General features: G+C 42.2%; 1 protein-coding gene and 1 long non-coding RNA gene across 2 annotated transcripts in view; both read right to left on the bottom strand.

The window, feature by feature from the left end:
- Positions 1 to 15,992, bottom strand: part of GOLPH3L (golgi phosphoprotein 3 like) — a 47,514-nt gene that overhangs the window by 17,149 nt on the left and 14,373 nt on the right. The window lies entirely within an intron of this gene.
- Positions 11 to 1,360, bottom strand: LOC116542549. Its single transcript, XR_004265258.1, has 2 exons — positions 771 to 1,360; positions 11 to 450 (listed from the first exon to the last, which is right to left on the bottom strand). It is a non-coding gene; the product is annotated as an uncharacterized LOC116542549 (long non-coding RNA).

The raw sequence follows: 15,992 nt of genomic DNA, 5'->3' as shown, positions 1-15,992 counted from the left end.
TTTTTTTAAAAAAAACTAGTACACTTTTTTTTTTTATAGTTTATCTATCTAATTAAGGTTAAACTATAACTTACTTCAGAACACATATTTATGTAGGCGTAATTTATAGGTTATTTTGGTAATAAATCTTAACAGGTGTGCAAACATTTTAGTCAATATTAAAGCAACTGGAATAAAGTTTTCCTTATGGTCTTGTTTCCTCCTGACCATGTAACTTCTGTTTCAGTGACAGTGACATCAGATTGTCGACAAAACTATAAATGAGGAGTACAAAGAAATGTTGAAGATCAGGATAAAGAAACTACATTTTTGAATGTCACCCTTTGCTACTGTACATCTCAAAACATGTAAAACTTTCCAAGTTTTTAACTTTTTTTATTAAGAATATGCAATAATAAAAGTATAAAAACATACATGTAGAGTTTTAAGAAAATAATTATAAAACAAACACTTGTGGCCGGGCGCGGTGGCTCACGCCTGTAATCCCAGCACTTTGGGAGGCCGAGGCGGGTGGATCACGAGGTCAAGAGATCGAGACCATCCTGGTCAACATGGTGAAACCCTGTCTCTACTAAAAATACAAAAAATTAGCTGGGCATGGTGGCGCGTGCCTGTAATCCCAGCTACTCAGGAGGCTGAGGCAGGAGAATTGCCTGAACCCAGGAGGCGGAGGTTGCGGTGAGCCGAGATCGCGCCATTGCACTCCAGACTGGGTAACAAGAGCGAAACTCCGTCTTAAAAAAACAAAAACAAAACAAGACAAAAAAAACACTTGTATAACTATAAGAAAGAGACTGGATTTAGAAAAAGATAACAACTGAGAAAAGAGAAAAGAGGAGAGTAAATGTCCCCCTGTACTGCGGGTACAAAAGATCAATAAAGACTACAGTATTGTCATCTATAGTAATATCTTAGAACAGATTGAAACAAATTTAGATGCAGAATAGCCTGGGGTTAAGGGAAAATACAATTATTTGTATTTAAAGGTTATTTTCCTCTTAGTGTATCTATCTAACTTAGTGAATTCTCCAGCCATTCATAAGAAAGATTCTATATTAGAGGGCTAATACTTTGGCATATCTGAGTAGGAAGACTAGCACGTACATACTGAAGTTCACCATTTGATCATTAAATCTCATTACCAAAGGCTATCTAAAGAAAATTTTAGGACCAACTGAAACCGATGGAACTGCCCACTATCTCATGACTAGAGAATCTTAGAAGGTTTACAGAATAAGATCTTTGGATAGTGGACTTTGTTTTGTCCTGACTTTATACAACTGTAGGCCAGGCGCAGTGGCTCACGCCTGTAATCCCTGCACTTTGGGAGGCCGAGGCAGGTGGATCACATGAGGACAGGAGTTCGAGACCAGCCTGGCCAACATGATGAAACCCCATCTCTACTAAAAATACAAAAAATTAGCTGGGCGTGCTGGCACGTGCCTGTTATCCCAGCTACCCAGGAGGCTGGGTAGGAGAATAGCTTGAACCTGGGAGGCAGTGGTTGCAGTGAGCCAAGATTGTGCCACTGCACTCCAATTTAAGCAAAAAGAGCAAAACTTCCATCTAAAACACACACACACACACACAAAAATGTAGGTTGGGCGATGTTGCTCATGCCTGTAATCCCAACACTTTGGGAGGCTGAGGTGGATGGATAACCTGAGGTCAGGAGTTCAAGACCAGCCTGGCCAACATGGTGAAACCCTGTTTCTACTAAAAATACAAAAATTGGCTGGGCATGGTGGCAGACACCTGAATCCCAGCTACTCAGGATGCTGAGGCAGGAAAATTGCTTGAACCCTAGAGGCAGAGGTTGCTGTGAGCAGAGATCATGCCACTGCACTCCAGCCTGGGTGACAAGAGTGAAACTCCATTTCAAAAAAAAAAAAAAAAAAGAGAGGAAAAAAAACCAATATAGAAATGTATACTTTAGAAGGTGAAAGTGTTCTGGAAGGAAATCTACCCTCTCTAGATGCTCTTTATTAAGTTTATTGTGTGTTTTTTTATAGATTTTTTTTTTTTTTTTTTTTTTTTGAGACAGAGTTTCACTCTTGTTTTCCAGACTGAAGTGCAATGGTGCGATCTCGGCTCACCGCAACCTCCGCCTCCTGAGTTCAAGTGATTCTCCTGCCTCAGCCTCCCGAGTAGCTGGGATTACAGGCATGCATTACCACGCCCGGCTACTTTTTGTATTTTTAGTAGAGACAGGGTTTCTCCATGTTGGTCAGGCTGGTCTTGGAACTCCCGACCTCAGGTGATCTGCCTACCTCGGCCTCCCAAAGTGCTGGGATTACAGGTGTGAGCCACCGTGCCTGGCTAGATTTTTATATACATATTCTGTCATATGTTTATATTTATTAATATTATTTATGGAAATGACATTACACTGAGTGGTAACTTTTTTCATTTACTCATTATTTTGGATATCATTCCATATCAGTAGCTATACTTCTTCATGCCTTGTAATGACTGTATAGTATTGCATTTTAGATGCACTGTAATTTATCTCTCCAAGCCACTACTGATGTACATTTAGGTTGCTTACAGTATTTAGCTATTACTAAAAAATGCTGGCTGGATATGGTGGCTTAAGCCTGTAATCACAGCACTTTGGGAGGCCGAGGTGGGTGGATTACCTGAGGTCAGGAGTTTGAGACGTGCCTGGCCAACACGGTGAAACCCCATGTCTACTAAAAATACACACACACACACACACACACACACACACACAAAAAGCCAGAAATGGTGGTGCATGCCTGTAATACCAGCTACTCGGGATGCTGAGGCGGGAGAATCCCATGAAACTGGGAGGCAGAGGCTGCAGTGAGCTGAGTTCGTGCCACCGCACTCCAGCCTGGGTGGCAGAGTAAGGCTCTGTCTCCAAAAAAAAAAAAAAAAAAAAAAAAGTAAAGAAATATTCATTTGTGTGTGTGTATTTCTGTTGAATACCTAGAAGAAAATTCTGGGTCAAATATTACACATATTTAAAATTTTAAAATTGCACAATGAGAATTCAGTAAATTCAGACAGTCAACACTTTGTGCAGAATTTCTACTTAGTCAAGTATTCAAAGTGCCCTTCGTTATTCAAACTTCATTGAAAACATACCTTAAAACAACTCTGAAGATCAAAGATTTTAAAAGTTGCTTGCTTGGCAAAAAAAGGAAAGAAAACAAAACAACTTAAAGCATCATTAAAAATTACGCTCATAAGGAGTTTTTTTTTCCTTCCAGGCAGCGCTGAAGAAAGCTTATAACGAGTTTTGAAAATTACGTTAGAAAATACTTACGATATTGAATGAAAAATAGCGATATATAATTGAATATTCAGGATTATCACAATTATATAAAATACTGTCTACTTTCAAACATGGTTTTCTAACCTTTCCAAATTATCTACAGTTTAAAAAAAATCACTTTTTAAGGAAAAATTTCAGGAAAAAAAACCCCTCCACTGCCCCAAGTCTGAAGATTTAACACTAAAATTGCTTCACCTTCCATGAAAGAAGGAATGTTATCGTGTCTCATGAACCCTTTTCTATCTGCCCAATTCCAAAGCCCAGTGGAAGTATAATGATGTTCAGGGGTTATCAAAAATTCTACAAGTGAAACTAATTTTATTATTTTTTTCCTCCTAAAAAATTACTCTAAGAAAAGTTAGTGTGCTGTTTGTCCCTGAATCGCTCTATTAAAAGAGTGGTATTCAGGATTTGATCTAAATCCCTGATTTACAAATTAACATGGTTCATCTAAACTCAATTCCTATTTCTACATCCACACAGCTCATAAAGACATTTTATACGTGTATGTATGTACATGTATGCATCTACATATTTATTTATTTGAGACAGAGTCTCAATCTATCGCCCAGGCTGGAGTGCAGTGGTGTGATCTTGGCTTACTGCAACCTTTGCCTCCCAGGTTCAAGCGATTCTCCTGCCTCAGCCTCCCTAGTAGCTGGGATTACAGGCGCCTGTCACCACATCCAGCTAATTTTTGTATTTTTAGTAGAGATGTGGTCTTATCATGTCGGGTTGGTCTCAAACTCCTGACGTCAGGTGATCCACCTGCCTGGGCCTTCCAAAGTGCTGAGATTACAAGTGTGAGCCACTGTGCCTGGCCAAGGCATTTTATAAAATAGATCAAGCATTAAAAGCCCATTCTGTTTAATCATATTGAAGAATGAAGAACTGTGACCTGATGTTGTTCTGGTTTAACAGATGATTTCAGCCTGATTTTGAGGAATGGATTATAACTCTAGGACAATGGACAAAATTTCTTAATGAATGACATAAAGATTATATCCTTTCAGGTTTATTTTAAAAGGTGGGTAGGGCTGGGTGCAGTGGCTCATGCCTGTAATCCCAGCACTGAGATTGGCCATTGCACTCTAGCCTGGGCAACAAGAGCCTCTGTCTCAAAAACAAAAACAAAAACAAACAAACAAACAAAAAGGTGGGCAGAAAGATGCAAAGCTAGTTATAATGATCAGTTTATTAGTTTTCTCAGGGCCTTTTTTTTTTTTCTTTTTCTTAAAACCATTATCAAAAGTTTAGCAAATAAAAACAACATGCTAATGCTTTGTCAGTGAAAGGGAAATGCAAAATAAAGGAAAGCAACTGGTCATCTTTGAATTCCTAGATAAGCTTTAAATCTTATTCTGGTCAGTAAAAATATCTTTAGTTGTTTTACTCTAAAGATTTTTACTTTGTTTCCTTTTTTTGAGACATAGTCTCCCTCTGTCACCCAGGCTGGAGTGCAGGGGTATGATCTCAACTCACTGAAACCTCTGCCTCCTGGGTTCCAGTGATTGTCCTGCCTCAGCCTCCCAAGTAGCTGGGATTACAGGAGTGTGTCACCACGCCTGGCTACTTTTTGTATTTTTAGTAGAGACGGAGTTTCACCATGTTAGCCTGGCTGGTCTTCAACTCCTGACCTCAGGTGATTTGCCTGCCTCAGTCTCCCAAAGTGTTGGGATTATAGGCATGAGCCACCTCACCCAGCCAGAGAAAGGAATTTAATTGCTACACATTGTCCCAAGAAAAGAGAATGTTGAGAAGGTGGAGCAAAAATTTGAAAATAGGTTGGGCGCGGTGGCTCACACCAGTAATCCTAGCACTTTAGGAGGCTGAGGCAGGCAGATTGCCTAACTCGGGAGTTCAGGACCAGCCTGGGCAACACAGTGAAGCCCCGTCTCTACTAAAATACAAAAAAAAAAAAATTGGCTGGATGTGGCAGCATGCGCCTGTGGTCCCAGCTGCTCGGGAGGCTGAGGCAGGGGAATTGCTTGAACCCAGGAGGCAGAGGTTGCAATGAGCTGAGATTACACCACTGCACTCCAGCCTGGGTGACAGAGCGAAACTCCGTGTCCAAAAAAAAAAATAGTGAAAACACATCCAGGCTCTAAGTCTACCTCCCCACAACTCACGTTGATTTATTTATTTATTTATTTATTTATTTATTTATTTTTTTGAGACGGAGTTTCGCTCTTGTTACCCAGGCTGGAGTGCAATGGCGCGATCTCGGCTCACTGCAACCTCCGCCTCCCGGGTTCAGGCAATTCTCCTGCCTCAGCTTCCCGAGTAGCCGGGACTACAGGCACGCGCCACCATGCCCAGCTAATTTTTTGTATTATTAGTAGAGATGGGGTTTCACCATGTTGACCAGGATGGTCTCGATCTCTTGACCTCGTGATCCACCCGCCTCGGCCTCCCAAAGTGCTGGGATTACAGGCTTGAGCCACCGCACCCGGCCCCACGTTGATTTTTTTTTAAAACAATAAAATATTTATCAGTTTATTCATCCGCTTATCTCTAGTTTGATTCTGAGTGACTTATGGAAATTTTAGAAATTAAAATCCATCCCCCAAAGATATTTTTTCTTATATAAGGATTCCCAAAGCAATATATCTATAAAGGGTAGTCCAAATGTATCTAAGCATACTTCGACCAATTGTAGCATTTAGCCATCACAAGGGACAACCTCAAAAGAGGCAGTACTCTTTTGAATACAGAAGTTTTCACTTGTTTGTTAAAAGAGCTTCTGCACAGCAAAATAAACTATCATTAGAGTGAACAGGCAACCTACAGAGTGGGAGACATTTTTTTTTTTTTTTGAAATGGAGTCTCTCTGTCACTGAGGCTGGAATGCAGTGGCACGATCTTGGCTCACTGCAACCTCCACCTCCCAGGTTCAAGCGTTTCTCCTTCCTCAGCATCCCCAGTAGCTGAGATTACGCGCACATGTCACCACGCCCAGCTTTTTTTTTTGTATTTTTGGTAGAGACGAGGTGTCAACGTGTTGGTTAGGGTAGTTTTGAACTCCTGATCTCAAGTGATCTGCCTGCCTCAGCCTACCAAAGTGCTAGGATTACAGGCGTGAGCCACCTCGCCCAGTGTTTTTTTTTTTTTTTTTAAAAGACGAGGTCTTGGCCTGGTATGGTGGCTCATACGTATAATCTCAGCACTTTGACAAGCTGAGGTTTGTAACCAGCCTAGGCAAGTTACTGAGATCCCATCTCTACAAAAAATTAGCCAGGATTGGTGGCGTATGGCAGTAGTCCTACTTACTAGGGAGGTTGAGGTGGAAGGATCTCTCAAGCTCAGGAGGTCAAGGGGGCAATAAGCCATGATCATTCCACTGCACTCCAGCCTGGGCAACAGAGTGAGACCCTGTCTCAAACACAAAAAAGACAGAAATGGGGTTTCACTCTATCATACAGGCTGGAGTGCATTGGCACCATCATGGCTCACTGCAGTCTCAAGCTCCTGGGCTTGCGTTGTCCTCCCTTGCAGTTAGGACTACAGGTGTGCAACACATCTGGCTGATTTTTAACATTTTTTGTAGTGGTAGGGTCTGGCTATGTTGCCCAGGCTGGTCTTGAACACCTGGCCTCGAGTGATCCTCCCATGTCAGCCTCCCAAGTAGCTAGGATTACGGATGTGAGCCACCTGGCCTGGCTTCCAGTGATTTAAAATTGACTTAGAAACAGAAGCAATTATGTCATGTTCAAACCTTAGAAGAGCAAAACTAGGCAAATGTAGATTTTGTTTTGTTTTGTTTTCAAATAGCTTTTCTCTCCTTGATTACTAGCATATACACATTATAGAAAACTTGAAAACAAAACAAAAAAATTCATAAAGAATAAAAATCACCCTTTGATAATATGGGTGTATGTACAACCAACCTTTTCTGTATACATAAAATACATGTATCTTTTACCCATAAATCAATTTTCCCATCTCCTTTTCTCCCAATCCAATTCTGGGGAATTCCTTCATAGCAAAGGTTTGTGTGTATTATGCAACAACAGTATGATGTATATGTTATAAACCTCAATAAAATATTACCAGCCTGGGCAACATGTTGACACCGTGTCTCTACTAAAAATACAAAAACTTAACTGGGTGTGGTGGGGCATGCCTGTAGTCCCAGCTACTTGGGAGGCTGAGGCAGGAGAATCGCTTGAATCTGGGAGGTGGAGGTTACAGTGAGCCAAGATCGTGCCACTGCATTCCAGACTGGGTGACAGAGTGAGATTCTGTCTCCAAAAAAAAAGTATTCAGGAGTAGAGATAGAACAAACTGTGAGAGTACTGATTTCATCATCTTTCACTACAGGGACTCAGCAAGACACTTTCTAAAACAGAATAATGTGATAAGAAAGCACAATCCCAATTTTATTTTATAACATTTTTGATTTCACATTTTCCCTCATTCCCCATGTCTCTTCTTCCTTCCTCCCTCCCCATTTCCTCCCCCCCTTCTCTCTCTTTCTTTCTTTCTTTCTTTCTTTTTTTTTTTTTGAGAGGGTCTCTTTTTGTCACTCAACCAGGCTGAAGTGCAGCGGCATGAACACGGCTCACTGTAGCCCCAACCTCCTAGGCTCAAGCAATCCTCTGGCCTCAGGATCCTGAGTAGCTGGGACTACTGGCACATGCCACCATGCCTAGCTAATTTTTGTATTTTTTGCAGAGACAGGGTTTCTCGATGTTGCCCAAGCTAGTCTCCAACTCCTGAGATCAGGTGATGTTCCTGCCTTGGCCGCCCAAAGCGGCTGAGCTGCAGCCAACAGTTTCAAACATACACAAAGTAGAGATTATGTAGCCCTATGTAGCCATCACCTAGTTTCAAGAGGTATCAATATAATCTTTCATCTTTACCACCCCCCACCCCAAACCCAGATTATTTCTGTGCAAATCCCAGCTGCTATATAATTTCATCCATAGAATACTGCATATTCTCACCAAAATCCTAAGGATTCTCCCCCAAATCCTAATCTCCCCAAGAGATTAAGATTTTTTAAAAAAGAACTATAATACCAATATCATACATAAAACAACCCAATAAGAGCTCCTTAATATTATCAAATATTCAGTAAGCCTTCATATTCAGTAAATTTCTTTTTTTTTTTTTTTGAGATGGAGTCTTGCTTTGTTACCCAGGCTGGAATGCAGTGGCATGATCTTGGCTCACTGCAACCTCCACCTCCCAGGTTCAAGCGATTCTCTGCCTCAGCTTCCTGAGTAGGCCGGGATTACAGGTGCTCGCCACCATGCCCAGTTAATTTTTGTATTTTTAGTAGAGACAAGGTTTCATCATCTTGGCCAGGCTGGTCTTTAACTCCTGACCTCATGATCCACCCACCTCAGCCTCCCAAAGTGCTAGGATTATAGGCGTGAGCCGCTGCACCCAGCTAGTAAATTTTTTTACAGCGTTTTATTTGAATCCGGAGCCAAAGTCCACACTTAGTCTTCTGTATTTCATACAATTTTTTTTTTTTTTTGAGATGGACTTTCACTGTTACCCAGGCCAAAGTGCAATGGCTTGATCTTGGTTCACTGCAACCTCCACCTCCTGTGATCCTCCTGCCTTGGTCTTCCAAAGTGCTGGGATTACAGGCATGAGCCACCGTGCCCAGTCAAAGAAATGTTTTAAATTAAAAAATGATGCTTAACAATATTTACAGGCCGGGCGCGGTGGCTCAAGCCTGTAATCCCAGCACTTTGGGAGGCCAAGGCGGGTGGATCACGAGGTCAAGAGATCGAGACCATCCTGGTCAACATGGTGAAACCCCGTCTCTACTAAAAATACAAAACATTAGCTGGGCATGGTGGTGCATGCCTGTAATCCCAGCTACTCAGGGGGTTGAGGCAGGAGAATTGCCTGAACCCAGGAGGCGGAGGTTGCGGTGAGCCGAGATCGCGCCATTGCACTCCAGCCTGGGTAACAAGAGCGAAACTCCGTCTCAAAAAAAAAAAAAAAAAAAAAAAAAAACAACAACAAAAAAAAACAAAAAAAAACAATATTTACAGTATTTCTGGGAAGTAAGATTTCTTTTTTTTTTTTACATTGTTAATTATACTTCCCTCTATTGCTTAAATTCTTTACCAAGAACATTTTTTCCTAAAACAAACAGGAAAAATAAGTTTGTGTGAACCTTGACTCCACAGGAATTCTTTGTTTAGCAGAGAGGAAACAAAATCCAGAAGTAGGGAGTTTCAATAGGACACTTCTGCAGCAGTTTAGATTGGAGGCAATAAGACAAAGAAGCAAAAGTGGGAATGGAAAGGAGCTATCAGTGGCAAAGAGTGCAAATCTAGGACTGCAAGAATTCTTTTACGTCTTTCCAACTCTGGAACTGTCACCAGTATCTAGAGAGAGGTATATAAAACCAAAATAACCTGTTACACTTCCTCTACCCCTCAGTAATTCACCTAAAATTCCTAGAAGCCAGACAGAACTAATTTAGATATCGAGTGGGGTTTCTATCTTCCAGATTATATCCCCAAGTAAACTGAGTTATTTTAAAGGATGGTACATTATCCAAGTAAGAAAGCAGTGAACAATCCTATTTACTTGTTTTTCATCCTATGTATGAGGCCACTGAAACACAAAAGTCAAAGATTACTAAGAATACTAGGTTAGGCCATTGGTTGCTCAGTTTGTAAGAGCTGGTTCAACTGATCGTTTTCAAGTCTAAAAGAGGAGAAACTACTGCTTTGAAAACTTAAGGCTACCCTACAGATATTTACTTTAAAGGATGTAAGTGGCTATTTAAGCCCAGCATTCAACTAAGGTCTCTTTGGCCATAAGAAAATGACCATTTAATTAAGAGCCAAGACTAACAGTTTAAACAACAAAAATATAATAATAATAGTGGTTATTATTTATTGAGAATTTATATGTGCCATACTCTGAGGTAAAATTTTTATATAACTAGGCTGGGCGCAGTGGCTCATGCCTGTAATCCCAGCACTTTAAAAGGCCGAGGCAGGTGGATCACCTGAGATCAGGAGTTTGAGACCTGACTGGGCAACACCCCGTCTCTACTGAAAATATAAAAATTAGTCAGGCATGATGGTGGGTGCCTATAATCCCAGCTACTCAGGAGGCTGAGGCAGGAGAGTCACTTGAACCTGGGAGGCAGAGGTTGCAAGTGGTCGCGATCACACCGCTGCACTCAAGCCTGGGCAACAAGAGTGAAACTCCATCTTAAAAAAATTTTTTAAAACATAATAAGCTGGTAAGTGGTAGACCTGGGATTTGAATATAGATGTGTCTGATTCCAAAGCCTATGCTTTTATCCACTGCCTATAAAAAAAATTAGAAAATAAAAGATGGGGCCGGGCGCGGTGGCTCAAGCCTGTAATCCCAGCACTTTGGGAGGCCGAGGCGGGTGGATTACGAGGTCAAGAGATCGAGACCATCCTGGTCAACATGGTGAAACCCCGTCTCTACTAAAAATACAAAAAATCAGCTGGGCATGGTGGCGCGTGCCTGTAATCCCAGCTACTCAGGAGGCTGAGGCAGGAGAATTGCCTGAACCCAGGAGGCGGAGGTTGCGGTAAGCCGAGATCGCGCCATTGCCCTCCAGCCTGGGTAACAAGAGCGAAACTCCGTCTCAAAAAAAAAAAAAAGAAAATAAAAGATGGTAACTAAGCACACTGAGCGGTGTAATAAAAGCAAGGGTATTCAGAGAATGTAAAGTTCAGTGCTGGATTTGTGATGGGCTTTGAAAGACAGAATTTACATTAAAACAAAATATAAGAAGGAAGCATGGCAGAAATATGTAAAACAGACAAATGGGACTGGGTGGCAAGTAAACTGAGCAGTGAGAAATAATGTTAGTCAGATAAAGTGGGGCTTAGAAAGCCAGGAAAACATGGTCCTGCCCTCAGGGAGGTTGCACACTAACCTTAAAGTTAATAATAATATACATGTATTCAATGGAATCCTATGAAACCCATTAAAAAGAATGGAGTATTAGGAGGCTGAGGCAGGAGAATTGCCTGAACCCAGGAGACGGAGGTTGCGGTGAGCCGAGATTGCGCCATTGCACTCCAGCCTGGGTAACAAGAGCGAGACTCCGTCTCAAAAAAAAAAAAAAAAAAAAAAAAAAAAAAAAAAAAAAAAAAAAAAAAGAATGGAGTATGTTTATATTTATTAGCATAAAAGATGTCCACATTATAATACATGGAAAAGGAAGGCTACAAAATAACATGTCTGATTATAATCCATTTTTTGGTAATTATGCATCTGTGGCCAGGCACAATGGCTCACACTTGTAATCCTAGCACTTTGGGAGGCCGAGGCGGGTAGATCACTTGAGACCATGACTTCAAGACCAGCCTGGCCAACATGGCAAAATCCTGTCTCTACTAAAAATATAAAAATTAGCAGGGCATGGTGGCAGGTGCCAGTAATCCCAGCTACTTGGGTGACTGAGGCACGAGAATCTCTTAAACCTGGAGGTGACAGTTTCAGTGAGCTGCAGGCACCACTGCACTCCAGCCTGGGTGACAGAGCAAGACTCTGTCTCAAAGAAAAAAAAAATATGCATCTGTGTGTGTGTGTATATATATATATATATATATATACACACACATATATATATGCACTGAAAACAGTCTATAATGATATATATTACAATTTGGGAAGCAAGTTACATTTGGGAAGCAAGACCACAGGTGGTTTTTATTTTCTTCTTTACACCTTTAAAAAAAACTGAGGTATAATTTATATAGAGTGAAACACATAGATGTTAAGTCAATGAGTTTTTGACAAAAGCATATATCATGTTATTTCACACCTCAAGCAAGATCTGGAACCCTTCTCTCATCCCATTAAGTGTTCTTACGGAGGGCCAGGAGCGGTGGCTCTCACCTGTAATCCCAGCACTTTGGGAGGCCCAGGCGGGTGGATCGCTTGAGTCTCGGAGTTTGAGAGCAGCCTGGGCAACATGGTGAAACCCCATCTCTATAAAAATTACCAAGAATTAGCTGGGCATGGTGGCCTGCACCTGTAGTTCCAGCTACTTGGGAAACTGAGGCAGAGGAATCACCTGCTCCTGGGGAAGGTGAGGCTTCAGTGAGCCCTGATAGCTCCACTACACTCCAGCCCTGGCAACAGAGAGACTCTCTCTTTCTCAAAAAAAAAAAAAAAAAAAAAGTGTTCTCATGTAGCTCTCCATCTGAATTTCTTTGTGTAAATGTATTTCACATTTAAAAATTAAAAAGTAATAAGGCTACTTTTATATCTTAGGCAAATTAAAAAAAAATAAGTAAAAAAAGAAAATCCCAAAAAACAAAAAAAGAGAGAACAGTCTACCACTTAACACCTTGGTAACCTCAAACCCTTTGATTCAGTATTTTATTTTTCTATTTGCCATTCCTACTATAAGTCTCTTGGATAACCGAATAGGTAAGGGCAAACAGAGAAAGCAAAGAGTAACTGGCACAGAGGTTCTTCCTCTTCCATGTTCCTATGGCACTTTTTTGGTACCTTTCTCCTAGCGCTTCCATACTATGTCTAGCAGTACGGTTGTTGTATACATATCTTTTCTCCTCTGTCAAATCCCTATGCTTCTTGTAGGAAGATAAGCACCTCTTACTTACTTTTATATTTTTGTTACTTTTCTCAGTGCCTTGCATAAAGGAAGTACTCAAGGGCGGGTGCCTCACACCTGTAATCCCAGCAGGTTTGGGAGGCTGAGAAACCTCGACTCTACTAAAAACACAAAAATTAGCTGGGGTTGGTGTTTGGGAGCCTGTAATCCCGGCTCCTCAGGAGGCTGAGGCATGAGAATTGCTTGAACCTAGGCGGGGGAGCAGTGAGCCGAGATGACACCGCTGCACTCTGGCTCGGGCGACAGAGCGAGACTCTGTCTCATAAAACAGTAACAACAAAAAAGAGGTGCTCAATAAATGTTGGCTGACTTGAAGTGAGCTGCCCTTCGGGATTATCTGCCTTTATGCGATTATCTTCATAACCTATTTTTTCGAAAACCTTTCTAAATCATTTTTATGAGCTGAATTGTGTCCCCTGAAATTTCATATGTTGAAGTTATAACCCCAGTACCTCAGAATACAGCTCTCTTTGGAGATAGGGCTTTTAGAAGAGGTGATTAAGTTAAAATAAGTGTGTTACAGGCCAGGCGCGGTGGCTCATGCTTGTAATCCCAGCAGTTTGGGAGGCCGAGGCGGGTGGATCACAAGGTCAAGAGATCGAGACCATCCTGGTCAACATGGTGAAACCCCGTCTCTACTAAAAATACAAAAAACTGGCTGGGCATGGTGGCGTGTGCCTGTAATCCCAGCTACTCAGGAGGCTGAGGCAGGAGAATTGCCTGAACCCAGGAGGCGGAGGTTGCGGTGAGCCGAGATCACGCCATTGCACTCCAGCCTGGGTAGGAAGAGCGAAACTCCGCCTCAAAAAAAAAAAAAAAAAAATTAGCCAGGTGTGGTGGGCACCGGTAGTCCCAGCTACTCGTGGGGCTGAGGCAGGGGAATCCCTTGAACCCGGGGGGCGGAGATTGCAGGCAGGCGGAGGTTGCAGTGAGCCGAAATCATGCCACTGCACTCCAGTCTGGCAACAGAGTAAGACTCCGTCTACAATAAATAAATAAAAATAAAAAAGAGGATTTTACAGTGAACCCTAAACCAATCTGACTAGTGTTTTTTTCTTTTTTTTTTTTTTTGAGTGCGTCTCGCTATGTTGCCCAGGCTGGAGTGCAGTGGCTATTCACAGGCGCGATCCCACTACTGATCAGCACGGGAGTTTTGAGCTGCTGCGTTTCCGACCTGGGCTGGTTCACCCCTCCTTAGGCAACCTGGTGGTCCCCTGCTCCCAGGAGGTCACCATATTGTTGCCGAACTTAGTTCAGACGCCCGATTGGCACAGCGCACTACAGCCCAGAACTCCTAGGCCCAAGCGTTCCTCCCACCTCAGCCTCCAGAGTAGCTGGGACTACAGGCACGTGCCACCGCCCTGGCCTGACTGGCGTTCTTTTGAGAGGAGGAAATTTGGGCACATGGAGACACAGGGAAGGCATTTGCATAGACAACACAGCAAGAAGTCTGCAGGGCAAGGGGAGAAGTCTCAGAAGAAACCAAACCCATCAACCTTGATCTTGGACTTGTAATCTCCACAACTGTGAGAAAATTAATTTCTGTCATTTAATCGACCAAGTCTGTGGTATTTTAGCATGGCACCTTTAACGAACTAATATAATTCTACTGTCACAGAAAAATATAGAAGAGGCCTAATTATTTGGTTTTAAGCTTTTTTTTTTTTTTTTTTTGAGACGGAGTTTCGCTCTTGTTACCCAGGCTGGAGTGCAATGGCGCGATCTCGGCTCACCACAATCTCCGTCTCCTGGGTTCAGGCAATTCTCCTGCCTCAGCCTCCTGAGTAGCTGGGATTACAGGCACGTGCCACCATGCCCAGCTAATGTTTTTTGTATTTTTAGTAGAGACGGGGTTTCACCATGTTGACCAGGATGGTCTCGATCTCTTGACCTCGTGATCCACCCGCCTCGGCCTCCCAAAGTGCTGGGATTACAGGCTTGGGCCACCGTGCCCGGCCGGTTTTAAGCTTTTTAAATTTTTTGTTTATTTTTTAGAGGCAGGGTCCATGTTGCCGAGGCTGGTTTCAAACTCCTGGCTCAAGCAATCCTCTTGCCTCAGCCTCCCAAAGTGCTGGGATTGCAGGCGTGAGCCATGATGCCCAGCCTTGGTTTTAAGCTTTAAGTTGCAAGAAAAAAGAACTATGACTTACTCTTACTTATCTGTTTTTAGTATAATAGTCTCTCCCTCCTTCCATAAGGAGGATACGTGACATGGGTTCTAATCTATAGCTGGAAGAGTAAACTGACAAGAAAAATAATGACTATTTCTACACTAGACCTTATGATGATGTGATTTTTTTATTTTAATTTTTTTTTTGGAGATGGAGTTTTACTTTTGTCACCCAGGCTGGTATGTGATGGCTCAATCTCGGCTCACTGCAACCTCTGCCTCCCGGGCTCAAGCAATTCTCCTGCCTCAGCCTCATGAGTAGCTCAGATTACAGGTGCGCACCACCTTGCCTGGCTAATGTTGTGTTAGTAGAGATGGGGCTTCACCGTGTTGGCCAGGCTGGTCTTGAACTCCTGACCTCAGGTGATCTACACACCTCAGGCTCCCAAAGTACTGGGATCACAGACGTGAGCCCCTGCACCCGGTGATGATGTGGTAATTATAATTAAATATTATTTACTGCCTCTTTAAATATATTTTCCTTTTGCCAATTGGGTTATTCAAACTTGGACCTATTGCCCTTTATGACTAGAATATCTTGTTTGAGAAAAGAGAAGAGAAAAAGAATATATAGAATTTTCCTATTTCCTTTTTAATATTTGAGGTAATAGAATGGAAAATTTGAAGTAAAAATAAAACTAATAATATAAAATCAATCAGAATTTCTTATAGCAGTACTTTTCCTTTTTTTTTTTTTTTTTTTTTTTGAGACGGAGTTTCGCTCTTGTTACCCAGGCTGGAGTGCAATGGCGCGATCTCGGCTCACCGCAACCTCCGCCTCCTGAGTTCAGGCAATTCCCCTGCCTCAGCCTCCTGAGTAGCTGGGACTACAGACACGCGCCACCATGCCCAGCTAATGTTTTTTTGTAGTTTTAGTAGAGACGGGGTTTCACCGTGTTGACCAGGATGGTCTC

This window comes from Sapajus apella, unplaced genomic scaffold (assembly GCF_009761245.1).
Source record: "Sapajus apella isolate SASKATOON/1434 unplaced genomic scaffold, GSC_monkey_1.0 scaffold169, whole genome shotgun sequence".
Classification (NCBI taxonomy): Eukaryota; Metazoa; Chordata; class Mammalia; order Primates; family Cebidae; genus Sapajus; species Sapajus apella.
Note: the sequence above shows the minus strand (reverse complement) of the source record. Positions and strands in the feature narration are given on the sequence as shown.